Source organism: Schistocerca piceifrons, chromosome 1 (assembly GCF_021461385.2).
Source record: "Schistocerca piceifrons isolate TAMUIC-IGC-003096 chromosome 1, iqSchPice1.1, whole genome shotgun sequence".
In the NCBI taxonomy this organism is placed as follows: domain Eukaryota; kingdom Metazoa; phylum Arthropoda; class Insecta; order Orthoptera; family Acrididae; genus Schistocerca; species Schistocerca piceifrons.
Genome location: NC_060138.1, coordinates 747,427,735 through 747,442,509, shown reverse-complemented (window position 1 = coordinate 747,442,509; position 14,775 = coordinate 747,427,735). Strand labels below are relative to the sequence as shown.

At 38.5% G+C, this 14,775-nt stretch overlaps 1 protein-coding gene across 1 annotated transcript in view; it reads right to left on the bottom strand.

Annotated features, from left to right (window-relative positions):
* The window catches only part of LOC124711856 (putative serine protease K12H4.7), a 132,471-nt gene that overhangs the window by 106,901 nt on the left and 10,795 nt on the right, over positions 1-14,775 (bottom strand). The window lies entirely within an intron of this gene.

The following is a 14,775-nucleotide window of genomic DNA, read 5'->3' as shown; positions in this document are numbered from 1 at the left end:
TAGATTTTGAAAAGACTTCACTTCGTACCGAGCGACCGTACAGTCCACGTCAGACAAATGCCGAAGTACGCGATGCCTTGGACAATGTCACAGCCAGAATGTGACTAAACTCATATTTTCAGTACAAATAGGAATGGAATTCGAGAGGATTGTACACCACCCTGGATCTCTTAGATTTTGCAGGAGTGTGCCGCCCATAATGTTAACAAATCCGTGTGGCAAGTGGTGACAATTATTTTCCACTTTTGTGGCAAGCAATTACTTTGATTATCAGAAGTGAATGCGAAAGACAATTTAATACGAACTTACTGTAGAGGTCACCTCTGAACTGCTAATAGAGCTGTTTATGAGAGAGAGATTTATTGTTAGTATGAACATAATGAATATTACAACGTTGTGCATGTGAAACTTTACCAAATATATCTATCTATTAGAACTCAAAATTTTCATTTATAATCGTAGTCCTGATCCCGCTGAGAAGTAGAGAATAGAAACATTTCTTTCAGTGGGCTGGATAAGATGTGGACTTGCAGACTGAGAACTATGGTCAGTATGTTCTGCATCACTTTCTGGCTGACCACGGTAATAGTTTCCAGGTTCTCGTAAAAGACAGCAAACAATACTTCCAGTATTCCAATTTCCTCCTATTACTTATAAATGATTAAGATTATTATAATTATTAACCCTCTGCCACCCCACAACTATACCAACTCGTTTGGTAAAATAATGTGAGGAGGTGGGTGTGTATTCTGTATCTGCTGCTTGGAGTAGCTACCTGGTATCAGTGTCAGTAACTGTACCTTCTCAATATAGCAGTGTTCAGGTTTTGAAAACACACATCACATTGGGTGCACATCGTAGTCTTCAGGTTTTGCACCAAGTGCATCTACATTATACATTTCACAAAGTTTTGAAGATGTTTGCTTGTGTAAAACTTGTTTTACATTCTTCCACTTTTCGTTGTGCTTGCCGTTTTCTTCTTGTGCTTCTTCTCTTGCCTGGGCATTTAAGGGGGGATATATTAGAGCCTACAACAGAAATTCTGACATTCAACACATCAACAACTTCATACCCAGGAATACAAACATCTTCACTGTCTTCTTCAGTTTCACATTCCAGTGACTGTGATCATTCAGGTGGGTATCCATAAATTTTTTGTTGTAGCAAGTATAGCAATTCCTGCACAATGGATGAGACAGTAACACAGTTACTTGAGGATCAAGATATTTCTGCAGTACCACTAACAGACATCCAACAATTGTGAAGTGTATTTCACTTTTCTTAAATACAACCTTCTTGGGACTTTTTTCATAATCAACACATCTAACCTTTTCACTACTTTATTATTTCCTCACTGACATTGTATCTAACAAAAAGTTCAAACCAAGCAAAAAACTCTACCCCGAATGATTCATGTGCAAGTTTTCACTCATCGGTTATAAACAGAAGAGAGTCTGAAACAGTATTGCCAACATGCATAATTTATACCAGAAATTCAATGATGCAGAATGTTGAAAAATTTCTAACTATATACAAGGCGTGTTTTTTATGTAAGTACCATTTTGAAATTAAAAAGAGACGTGCTAAGATATCTCAATAATTTTATTTTTACATGAAAGCCTGTACCTTAATCTACTTTTCTACATAATTTCCGTCAAAATTGAGGCACTTGTCATAATGTTGTACCAGTTTCTGAATACCCTCCTCGTAGAAGTCTGCCACCCGATTTGTTAACCACTGCATCACCACTGTTTTGACTTCGTCATCGTCTTGAAGACACTGACTGCCCAGGTGTTTCTTCAAGTGCAGAAACAGATGGTAGTCACTGGGTGCAAGATCCGAGCTGTTCAGAGGATGATCTAGAGTTTCCCATCAAAAAGATGTGATGAGATCTTTGGTCTGATCCGCCACATGCGGACAGGCATTGTCTTGCAGTAAAACGATGACCTTGCTCAACTTCCATGGACCTTTGCTTTGATTCTGGTGTGACGTAGGCCACCCATGTTTAATTGCCCATAACAATTTGGCTTAAGAAATCATCACCGTCATTGTGGTACTGCTCAAGGAAAGTCAATGCACTGTCTAAACGTTTGGCTTTGTGCACATCCATCAACATTTTCGGTACCCAATGTGTGCACAATTTTCGGTAATGAGAAACATTAGGAAAGTCATCCCGCAAGGAGGAAATTGTAAAGTGTCTGTTTTCTCTCACCTTGTTGTCCACTTCCTGCACCAAACTTTCATTAATGACCGAAGGACGCCCACTCCGTTGTTCATTATGCACATTTGTGTAGCCATCTTTAAATGCTCTCACCCACTTTCTTACCATTCCATCACTTATAATGCTTTCTCTGTAAACTGAACAGATCTCACGATGAACATCGATCACTTTTAGGCCTTTAGCACTAAGAAATCTTATAACACCCCGTACTTCACAGTTGGCGGGACTCACGATTAGCAGAGGCATTTTAAACACTGAGTTCACAACGTAAACAAGGAAGAATCAGACTGTAATGGTGTCAGTGTGTAGATTAAGGTACAGACTTTCATGTAAAAGTAAAATTATTGAGGTATCTTAGCATGTCTTTTTTTTAATTTCAACATGGTACTTACTTAAACAACACACCTCGTACAAAAATACTGCCCACCACGACTGCAGTAACAACTAACACATTAACCAAACAACATATTGTGCAATTTTTTAAGTTTTGCAATGGGGATTTTTGAGTAAATAATTTGTTAAAACACACAAAAATGCAGTTTCATTTAATTTTTGATAATAAATTTTTGCATAATGCATTTAGCAGGAGCACAGAAGATATTGTTTATAGTTATAGCAATTGTATCTAGTAATATAGAAAGGAAGTTAGCATTCTGTGATTTTCCAAATTAAAAAACTTTAAGCAGAAAAAAATAAAAAAATTTTTATCTTCTTTTTAAATTTTTAAGTTAAAAGAAAGCTAATAAGTGAGTATGTATGTAATCTAAATCTGAACACATAGAGAGGGAGCTTTAATGCAAAACATCTGCCACGTCTCCAGTACTTTTGGTTTATTAGTCATGGTTTTTTTTTAGTTCTCTACTGTTTTAAGATTTATCTACAAAATATATGTCCTTCAAAGGACTGCACCATTTACAAAATGCAAGATAAAATGAAAATATTTCACTTCTTAGTACTAAATGTAAATATGGGGCTTGATGGGGTCTCAACAGGAAAGGGAAGGGGAAACTGGCTGGGATAATAGCAGAAAATTTAAGGGGGGGAGGCACTGCCATGAATGGTAAAATACCAGTGGTTACAGGTGTTGGAGCAGCACCTTTTTTAGGATAGGTAAGACAGAAAGATGTCAAGTTCTACGAGAGGTCAGGATTGAAACAAATCTTCAGTTTAGGAAAGAAATTAAACAGCACAATTCTAGCACATTGGATCACCAATCACAGCTGTCAATTATAAATTTTCACCAATCACCAGAAATTTTATCTACACCAAGTTGTATCTCAGTCCTAGGTAATTGCATTGATGAATTAAAGTCACCCAATCCAGTTGACATAATCTGCCTCTCTGAACACCATGTGACCACTGGTATAGGAACTAGGCCTAAGCACAATGAGAAACTCAGACAGGAGAGTACTGCAAATGTTAGAATAAGGAAAGGTTCTCATAAAAGTGTAATTAAAAATAATGTAAGTATATTTCATCAAAATATTGGGAGTTTAAAGAATAAAGTAGATGAGCTTCTGGTTTGTTTAGAAGATTTAGAAGCTGAGAATGAAATAGATATACTATGCCTGTCTGAGCATCACATTGTTACTGATATGGATAAGGTAAATGTAAGTGGATATAAGCTCTCTGCACATGTAATGAGAGAAAATATGGAGAAAGGAGGAGTTGCCATATATGTCAAAAGTAATCATTGTGCAAAAAGTATAGAAACAAAAAAGTTTTGTGTAGAGAAACATATAGAAGCATGTGCCTGTGAGCTTAAATTAAATAAAGGCACATTTATAATTGTAACAGTATATAGGTCCCCATCAGGAAATTTTCATCTATTTCTGAAAAATTTGGACTCCTTGTTGTGCTATCTGTCAGACAGGGGGAAGCAAATTATTATTTATGGGGACTTCAATGTAGATTCTCTGAAAGAGGGTAATAGGAAAAATGACCTTGAAATATTACTCGGTTCTTCAATTTGACACCCGCTATTGATTTTCCTACTCGGGTGGTAAAGGATAGCAGCTCACTGATAGATAACTTCTTTATAGACCAAGATAAGTTTAACCAGATAAATGCTCAGCCTGTTGAGAATGGTCTTTCTGATCATGGTGCACAGCTAGTTACAATATATGACATAGCTCCATTCAGCAATACTAAACAGTCCTCCAAAGTAGTACGTTCAGTCAACGATTTAACAATTGCAAATTTCAGGGAAAGCCTACAGCAGTTAGACTGGGATGAGGTGTACCGTGAACCAGATGCCAATTTAAAATATAATTTATTTCATGACATTTTTGTAAATGCAATTGAAAACTGCTTCCCCAAGAAAATAGTTAAATATACTCGTAAGAAACCTTGTAACAAACCATGGCTTACTAAGGGTATAAGAATATCTTGTAACCGGAAAAGGGAAATGTATCTGACAGCAAGAAAGAGTAGTGACCCAGAAACTATCAAACATTATAAAAACTATTGTGTTATATTAAGAAAAGTTATTAAAAAATCCAGGAGTATGTGTATCATGTCTGAAATCAGCAACTCATAATAAAATTAAAACAATTTGGAATATTATTAAAAGAGAAACAGGTCAACCAAGAGCAGAGGAAGACAGTATTACCATCAAATTGAATGAAAACTTTACAAACAAAAAGTCAGAAGTTGAAAATATTTTTAATAATCATTTTCTAAATGTTGCGGATATAGTAGGATCCAGGTGTTCATTAGAAGATGCTAGGCTGTTAATGGAAGAGGCCATACCTATGCAATTTGATACAATTGAAGTCTAACCCACTTCTCCCTCTGAAATTAGGAAAATAATAAACTTGCTTAAAAGCAAAAACTCACATGGAATTGATGGCATTTCCAGCAAAATACTAAAAGCTTGCTCTCAACAGATAAGTAAGATTCTCAGCCACCTGTGTAATAGCTCTATGGAACAGGGCATTTTCCCTGATAGACTGAAATATGCTATTGTTATACCTTTGCATAAAAAGGGGGATAGATCTGATGTCAACAATTACCGTCCAATCTCCCTTCTAACAGCTTTATCCAAAATTTTTGAGAAAGTAATGTATTCAAGAGTAGCTTCACATATCTGTAAAAATGAAGTACTAACAAAATGTCAGTTTGGTTTCCAGAAAGGTTTTTCAACAGAAAATGCCATATATGCTTTCACCAGTCAAATTCTGAATGATCTGAATAACTGAACACCACCTATTGGGATTTTTTGTGATCTCTCAAAGGCTTTTGATTGTGTAAATCATGAAATTCTGCTAGACAAGCTCAAGTATTGTGGCATGAGTGGGACAGTGCACAAATGGTTTAATTCGTACCTAACTGGAAGAGTGCAGAAAGTTGAAATAAGTAGTTCTCATAACATGCAAAGATCAGCACATTCCTCAAACTGGGGAACTATCAAGAATGGGGTTCCACAAGGATCAGTCTTGGGTCCTTTGTTGTTCTTATTATATATTAATGACCTGCCATTCTATATTAATGAAGAGGCAAAGTTAGTTCTCTTTGCTGATGATACAAGTATAGTAATCACACCTAACAAACAAGAATTAACTGATGAAATTGTCAATACTGTCTTTCAGAAAATTACTAAGTGGTTCCTTGTAAACGGACTCTCACTGAATTTTGATAAGACACAGTACATACAGTTCCGTACAGTGAATGGTATGACGCCATTAATAAATATAGACCTTAATCAGAAGCATATAGCTAAGGTAGAATATTCCAAATTTTTAGGTGTGTCCATTGATGAGAGATTAAATTGGAAGAAACACATTGATGATCTGCTGAAACGTTTGAGTTCAGCTACTTATGCAATAAGGGTCATTGCAAATTTTGGTGATAAACATCTTAGTAAATTAGCTTACTAAGCCTATTTTCACTCATTGCTTTCATATGGCATCATATTTTGGGGTAATTCATCACTGAGGAATAAAGTATTTATTTCACAAAAGCGTGTAATCAGAATAATAGCTGGAGTCCACCCAAGATCATCCTGCAGACATTTATTTAAGGATCTAGGGATATTCACAGTAGCTTCTCAGTATATATACTCTCTTATGAAATTTGTTATTAACAACCAAACCCAATTCAAAAGTAATAGCAGTGTGCATAACTACAATACTAGGAGAAAGGATGATCTTCACTATTCAAGATTAAATCTAACTTTGGCACAGAAAGGGGTGAATTATACTGGCACTAAAGTCTTTGGTCACTTACCAAATAGTATCAAAAGTCTGACAGATAACCAACAAGTATTTAAAAAGAAATTAAAAGAATTTCTGAATGACAACTCCTTCTACTCCATAGAGGAATTTTTAGAAATAAATTAAGAAAAAAAGAAAAAAACAAAACAAAATTTAAAAAATAAAAAAAATTAAAATAAAAATAAAAAATAAAGAAAAACAAAAAACACAAAAAATAAAGTTGTTATATTAACTTATGTATGTTGTTAAATTAACCTAATTATGTCATGTATTGGAAAATTCGACTCGTTCCACATCATTACGAAATATCGTATTCATGATCCATGGAACTAGTATTAATCTAATCTAATCTAGTTTAATACACCCGCTTAGTCTAAATGTTGGAAGGGTCAGATTGGTACACAAAGTTTTTCAATCTAAAAGACTACACTTTAGTTCCAGAAATAATGCTACGACAGTCTGTTTGTAAACTGGGATCAAGGGCTCATCAAAACTTTACAACAGAGACCCTGCAAGATGCTCTAGATCAAATCACAAGAAAGAAAATCGGTTTACGTGAATCTTCTAAAAGGTACGTAGGCCTATGTCCAGCACCTAATTAATGCTGTATTGTAATGCAATAGCTGTATGTGGATTTCTTGTAATTTAAGGCAAAAATAGAACTAGGCAATTAAATTTTCTGCTTTCCTTTATTTATTTACAGATAAGAATTTCCACTGAGCACTTTAATTCTTGAAATGAAAATGAGCAGGAAGCCACAGGCAATAAAAAATAATGGCATGACTAGTTTCACCTTACAAGGGAAACTCCCCATTGCAACCCTCTCTTAGTGATAAAATGATCCAGTAGAGAGCCCGTCAAAAACTGAACACAGATCAAGCATGAAAACAGGAAAGTGGTGTACTGAATTGTGAAAAAAAGAGACTAAATAGAAACAGTGAATGGTCCAAGCTCAAGATGTGCAACACTGAGCGAACTGTAAGAACCACAACGTCATAGTTGCATGGTCATGAAGCTGGAATGCAAAGCAGGAGATCTGTGTTTAAACCTCCCTTGTGTCCCATCTTTTTCCACAAAATTATGAACTTTCCATCACTGACGTGTCCCTTCACCTTCTGCTGACTTGGCAATGACTATAGAATATGGATCATGGGATATGAATATACTACCATTGCAAGTAAATGTGATGAATAATGAGAGCAGTCAAGATGCTGCACAGACCTCTCACAAAAATGAAAACAACAAATAAACAGGTACAACAAAGTAATTTGAGAGTCAAAACTTCCAATACAGAATGCAACAGTCATCACATGTGGTACTTGGGTACAACAAATAGGAGGCACGTACATCTATAAGTCCCTTGCTTACACCTTGGTGTTGCAAGTGGACATTATTCCACGACACAGTCACAAATCTGAATACAGCAGACAGACACCTCAATGACTGGAGAGACCTTTTATAATTTTGCAGCAGAGGTGGGGGGTGGCACACTTAAGTGTCTTTGACCATTCACTATTTCTGTTTTGCTTCTTTTTTCGCAGATCAGTACACCTTTTTCCTGTTTTCATGCTTGATCTGTGTTCAGTATTTTATGGATTATCCACTGGGTCATTTTACCACTAAAGCAGAGAGGGGTGTGATGGGGAATTTCCCTTGTCAGTTCCCTTGTCAGAAGAGGAATAAATGTTGGTCACGCATGTTGTGGAAGTCACACTTATGGGATTTTCTATCACTCTGGTGGCTCTTCATGCTTCATACTTAATTCACGTAAGGAATAAAAGAAAAGAGGTTCAAAAATGGAGTGTACCCAGGGTAAGACTGGGTTTATTTCTTTTTGAAACGCAAAAGCAGAAGTTCTGTCCTAGTTCTGTCAAAAACATAGTTATATATCCTAATGCCCCACACAACATCCTAAAGAAATTAAGCAGCAGTCTGTTGTAAGCTGCAAGAGAGTTTCAAGGAACACAAGCCTGATTCATTCACAGAACATCTAGAACAAACAAGGAAGGACACAATGGGGGTATGTAAAAAGAGGAGCAAAAAAGTAAATGTTCCTTCGCTAACCACTCTTCTGAAGCCTTTGCAGATCTTGCCACAGAAATACATGGTGACATTATTGTTGACTATAAGGGATCACACTGACTGCAGGAGAAGACATCAAGATTTTTACGTATGGTAAAATGCAGCAAGTTCTTGAAGTGGCCCATTCCAGCCGATGTAAATCTTCCTTCACTAACCACTCCTCTGAAGCCTTTCAGGATCTTGCCACAGAAATAATGGTGACATTCTTGTTGACTACAGGGGATCACACTGACTGCAGGAGAAGACATCAAGATTTTTATGTATGGTAAAATGTGGCAAGTTCTCGAAGTGGCCCATTCCAGCCAATGAAATTTGGTATAAACTATCACAGATAATTTGTAAATTTGTTTAGTTTAAATAACATTCAAGAAAAGAAATTTTTTGGTGCACATGGAGTGAAAATGTTCTTAGATAGTAATGTAATGCCTACTTGCCTACCTAACACTTCAACTTTTTTTTTTCTTGTTCAGTTACCAGTCTTTAAGTAAAGCAGTTTTTTTAGTTGCAATGGACCTATGTAAACAGCGCTCAAAGAATGACAGTGTTAAAGGAAAAATGAAGAGACAAGGTTTAATTTATTTTCTCTTAAAAAAATTTTGTTTTCAAAATTTTTGTTCTTATTGTGTGATAAAAGTTGCTATCTATTTGCATGTTGTTCCTATCATTTTTTAGGTGACCTTTCATAGAGACAATGATAAAGCTGGGAATAGACAAAAAATTCTTGAAAATCTTAAAACATGTATTATTCTCACCACATCATAAATGTTTCCTCAGACTCTAAAGATGTAGCAAGACTGCAGTGACCTGCTCTAACATTTTGTCCTCGCAAATGCACAGTGGCAGTTTTAAGCTGTATTGACATAGTTGCTCTTTGATTTACATTCTGTGAGTCATCCCATGTTTAACGATGTACATGAAGTCATATTTGTACAACTGTAAGCTGTTATTGGGTGCATGTAGGAATAAATATCTTGTTTCCTCCATTACCCACATATTTGGTGCCCCTGATCAACTACGACATGCCTGTGCTGGCCTTGCATTTCACGCAGTTTTGCGACATTGACACATCTAACTTCTGCACCAGCCATGCAGCTACAATTACCAGACGAGAATGAATGAATCACCAGTCAAAACTGAACTGGCAGCCAGCAGTCCAATTAGTAGGGTGACGGTAAAACCCTCACCATTCTGGCAACATAATGCTCTGTTATGGTTTGCCCAGCTAGAAAGTCAGTTCATCCTAGCACAAATATCAGCAAAAGAGACTAAACATAGCCATGTGGTTGCAGTGCTCATGGAGGATCTGCCAGCAGAAGTCTAGGATATCTAGCCACGTCATCAGATACTGGTATGCATCAGATACTGGTATGCATCAATTAAAAACGCACTGATCACACAATTGTCGCAGTCATAAGCAAAAAGGCTGGAGAAGCTTTTGCACACTGCGGAGCTCACACTCCACCAAAATGCTGATGCACATTGGCAAGTAACCCTGTAAGTGGTGATGTGCTATGGAATACACTGTTGTCCCAATTTCAGGCATACACGAAAAAAATTCTCACAATGTGTGCGGGTGATTTAAACTCACTGGCACAAACATCTGACAGGATTGTTGAAATGTATCCTACATCGAGTGTCTCAACGTTAATGCCGTGACATGAAAATGTGCCCATGGTGACGCTGGCTTCCCTGCAATTGCAAATGGCAGAATGGACTGCACAGGCTGCTGTGTTACAAACAACGTGCAACCATCAATAGCCACACCAACAATGGTCTCGAGGTCATAATGGTACCACAACAAGATATTTGGTAATGATGTGCTAAAGAGTATGCCACCTTGCAAGTGGAACATGAATCAGAGACCATAGAAGCAACAACAACTTCTATTGCAAACACGCACTGACTTTTTTTTTGTGGTGGTCCGTGATACAAAACTATGATGTCCAGTCAATATAGCAGCAGAAGTGTCGGTATAACCAGCAAATTGCCCACCACGCCGGAGCTGTGATGACTGCTACCTATTTGTTGCTAATTACTCCAAGATTAGAATGTACGGTTGAGTAACATTATTCCTTAACCTGAGGCTATGTCTTGTGATTGAGTGGCAATTTACAGCAGCAGATGTGTCACAGCCCACTATCAGAACAGATTTTTTGTCATTCTACAACTTACTTAAGATATACTACATGAGCAATTAATGGATCTGACTACTAATCTGCATACACCGGAGATAGTCTGTTGTGTCACATACAGTCACAGGCGAAACACCATACATATGGTTACGGAAAGGATACCCTGTGATCGCTAGCAGTTGTCTACTCTCCCACTGGTCAAGCACACACCCACTCACCATATTTTGACCACACCAGAGCCACCAACTCATGCTCGGCCTAGAAGTTTGACACTTGAAAAGCTAAAGGTGGTAAAACAGAATTTTGCAGCATGCTATCACAAGATATCTGCAGAGTTTCTAGTAGCAGTTGGGCAGCCCCAATTCACGTTGTTCCTAAAAAGAAGAATGGATTGTGCCCCTGTAGTGAGTGTCAGCAAGTCATGCAATGACCATCCCAGACTAGTACTTGTTCCCAACACACAGAAGAGTTTTCTGCAAATGATCACAGTACGACAATTTTTTCTACCACTGATCTACTCCAAGCATACTATCAGATTCCTGTAGCTGCAGAAGACATTCTCAAAACAGTGACAATGTCATTCGGCCTGTTTGAGTTCATCAGGGTGCCATTCGGACTGTGTAATACAGTTCAGACATTCCAGCACTTTATGGATGAAGTGTCAAAAGATTTAGATTTTTGCTATGTGTATAAACAGGATTTGTTGGTGATGTGCTCATCAGAAGAGGAGCACTTATGGCATACGGCACAAGTATTAGATTGCCTACATACACAGCAACCAGTAATTAATGCTGCCAAGTGTGTTTTTGATGGTGTACTTTCTAGGATATTCGGTGAATGCACAGGGTATTCAACCATCACACAAAAAAGTAGAGGCCATGACCAAATACACATAGCCTATCACAGTCAGAGAACTATGACAGATCCTAGGAATAGTAAATTTCTAGCAACAGTTCATTCGTAATCACACACTGATAACAAACTACTTAATGGCACACCAAAGCCTAACCACAGAGTGCATCATACTAGCGAGGCAGACAGCGCATTTTAGGATGTGAAAACAGCTGTAGCAGAAGCTGTTCTGTAAGCACACATAGTCGCACATGCCCCACTTGCGCTAATGGTTGATGCTTCATCCAGTGCCATTGGTGCTGTACTTCAGCAATAGATTGATCAGTATTGGCAGCCCATTGCATTCTATAGTCAAAAGTGTCACCATCTCAGAAACTTTGGGCAACATTTGACCGTGAGGTGTATGCAACTTATGTGCTGTCAAAAAGTTCAGACATGCATGAAGAGGGCAACAGTTCACTAACTATGCAAATCATACACCGCTTACCTATACTTTTAAGGTAAAGGTGGAGAAAGAATCACCTATGCAGCAGCAACACTTAGATTAGACCGCCAGTTCACAACCAGCATTGTGTATGTGGAAGGGAACCTGTATGTTCTAGCTGATGCACTTTCACAGGTAATAGCAGAGAACGTGGTAGCAGATGAACCACACGTGTGGAAGCAGTGACAAATACCATTGGTTACGACACCCGCGCGCATGCACAACAAAGTGACAGTGAGTTGCGTGGTTTACTGCACCAATCGAAAGGACTGAGGTTACAGTTCATGACATCACCTGAAGCAAATGTAACAGTCTCGCACACCCAGCAGTAAGTGGTGGTATCAGATTAATAAAACAGAACTTTGAGTGGCCAGGTATGCATACAGACTGCAGAACACCTGTAAAGTGACGTGTGGCATGCCAGAGGAATACAATGACGCAGTATGTCAGAGCACCATTAGGCACATTTCGTCCGCAAAATCAGCATTTTGAACATGTGCATGCTGACATCGTAGGCACACTCACAGCTTTGGAAGGCTACAGTTATTGCCTCACGGTGGTAGACAGGTTCACCAGATGGCCTAACGCATTTCCAATGAAGGACACCACAGCAGAAACTATACTGCAAACATTTCTTAATTGCTGGATTGCTCAGTTCAGAGTCCCACTGAACATTACCACTGATCAGGGATGGCAATTTGATGCCTGTCTCTTCATAGCATTGAACATGTTATTAGGTACAAAACACATGCGCTACAGCATACCACCCTGCATCAAACTGTATAGTTGAGCATCTTCATCAGCAGTTAAAAGCAGCACTAAGATGTCATGTAACATCGAAATGGACAGAGACACTGCCTGCCACGCTTTTAGGTCTACGAATGTCATTTAAGAGTGATCTGAAGAATAAAGCACTGGAACTGGCACATGGACAAATGTCACGCCTACCTGAAGAGTTTTTGCACAGTACGGCAGACGACACAATCATTGCCTCAAACTCGGTCACCCAATTAAGAAAACATACACCAGCTGAGACCAATAATGCCTAAAAACCAACCAGAACGATGCTCATTCATTTTTGTGGACAGGTGCATGTATGTGTTCTTATGCAAAGATTGCAGTGTGTAAGCCATTGCAGCCACCGTACGACACGCCGAATCTGGTAGTAAGTATGACAAGCAATACTTTCTGCATAATGATCAATGGTACACTCATCACAGTTGCACTGGGTTGGATCAAGCCAGTGTTTCTGGATGCAACAGACAATACAACAACCATGAAATGCAAACCACAGAAGACAAAAGAATAAGCAATAAGAGGTGTTCCTGTGCCTCACGAGCACCGCAGAGAACCAGGCACTGCGACACCAAGACCAATTTCAAGGATTTCTACCACCCTCCCTGTTGGAGTCACTGACTCACGCGACGCACCACCCAGTTTCAAGAAAGAAGCAATTATGAGGGTTGGATGGAGTGTGAAATTCAATCTGTGGTATTGCTAGCACTAAAGGGGGGAGTCATGTAGCAACCTGTTTGGACGTTTGTTCTTGCAAAAAAAATGGTTCAAATGGCTCTGAGCACTATGGAACTCAACATCTGTGGTCATAAGTCCCCTAGAACTTTAGAACTACTTAAACTTAACTAACCTAAGGACATCACACACATCCATGCCCGAGGCAGGATTCGAACCTGCGACCGCAGCGGTCACGCGGTTCCAGACTGAAGCGCCTTTAACCGCACGGCCACACCGGCCGGCTTTGTTCTTGCAAATGTACAGTGGCGCATAAACATTCCATGCAGTGGCAGTTTTAAGCTGTATTGACACAGTTGCTCTTTGATTTATGTTTCTGTTAGTTATTCCATGTTTCACAAGTGCATGCATTCATGTTTGTACAACTGTAAGCTGTTATCGAGTGCATGTGGGAATAAGTATCTTGTTTCCTCTGCTACCCACAAAACCAATTTCTGATTAAAACAAAAAAATAAAGTAAAAAATAAAAAAAACACACACACAAATTGGTCTTGCTACATCTTTAGAAACTGAGGAGAAGTTTATGAGGTGTTGAGAATAATACAAAAGTCTCTGCTGCGTTATTTCAATGGGATACATACTTGTACTACATTGACCCACTTAATGGGGTGACATAAGTACATGTAATCATTGTAAGAATATAATAGAGGGAAACATTCCACATGGGAAAAATATATCTAAAAACAAAGATGATGTGACTTACCAAACGAAAGTGCTGGCAGGTCGATAGACACACAAACAAACACAAACATACACACAAAATTCAAGCTTTCGCAACCAACGGTTGCTTCGTCAGGAAAGAGGGAAGGAGAGGGAAAGATGAAAGGATGTGGGTTTTTAAGGGAGAGGGTAAGGAGTCATTCCAATCCCAGGAGTTGAAAGACCTTAGGGGGGAAAAAGGACAGGTATACACTGCGCGAGTGTATACCTGTCCTTTTTTCCCCCTAAGGTAAATCTTTCCGCTCCCGGAATTGGAATGACTCCTTACCCTCTCCCTTAAAACCCACATCCTTTCGTCTTTCCCTCTCCTTCCCTCTTTCCTGACGAAGCAACCGTTGGTCGCGAAAGCTTGAATTTTGTGTGTATGTTTGTGTTTCTTTGTGTGTCTATCGACCTGCCAGCACTTTCGTTTGGTAAGTCACATCATCTTCGTTTTTAGATATATGTAATCATTGTAATGCACATACAACTCTAAACAGCTGAATTAGATCATGAGGATTGAAGCTTTCTAAGGGAAAATAAAATTGGACAGTGTAAAAA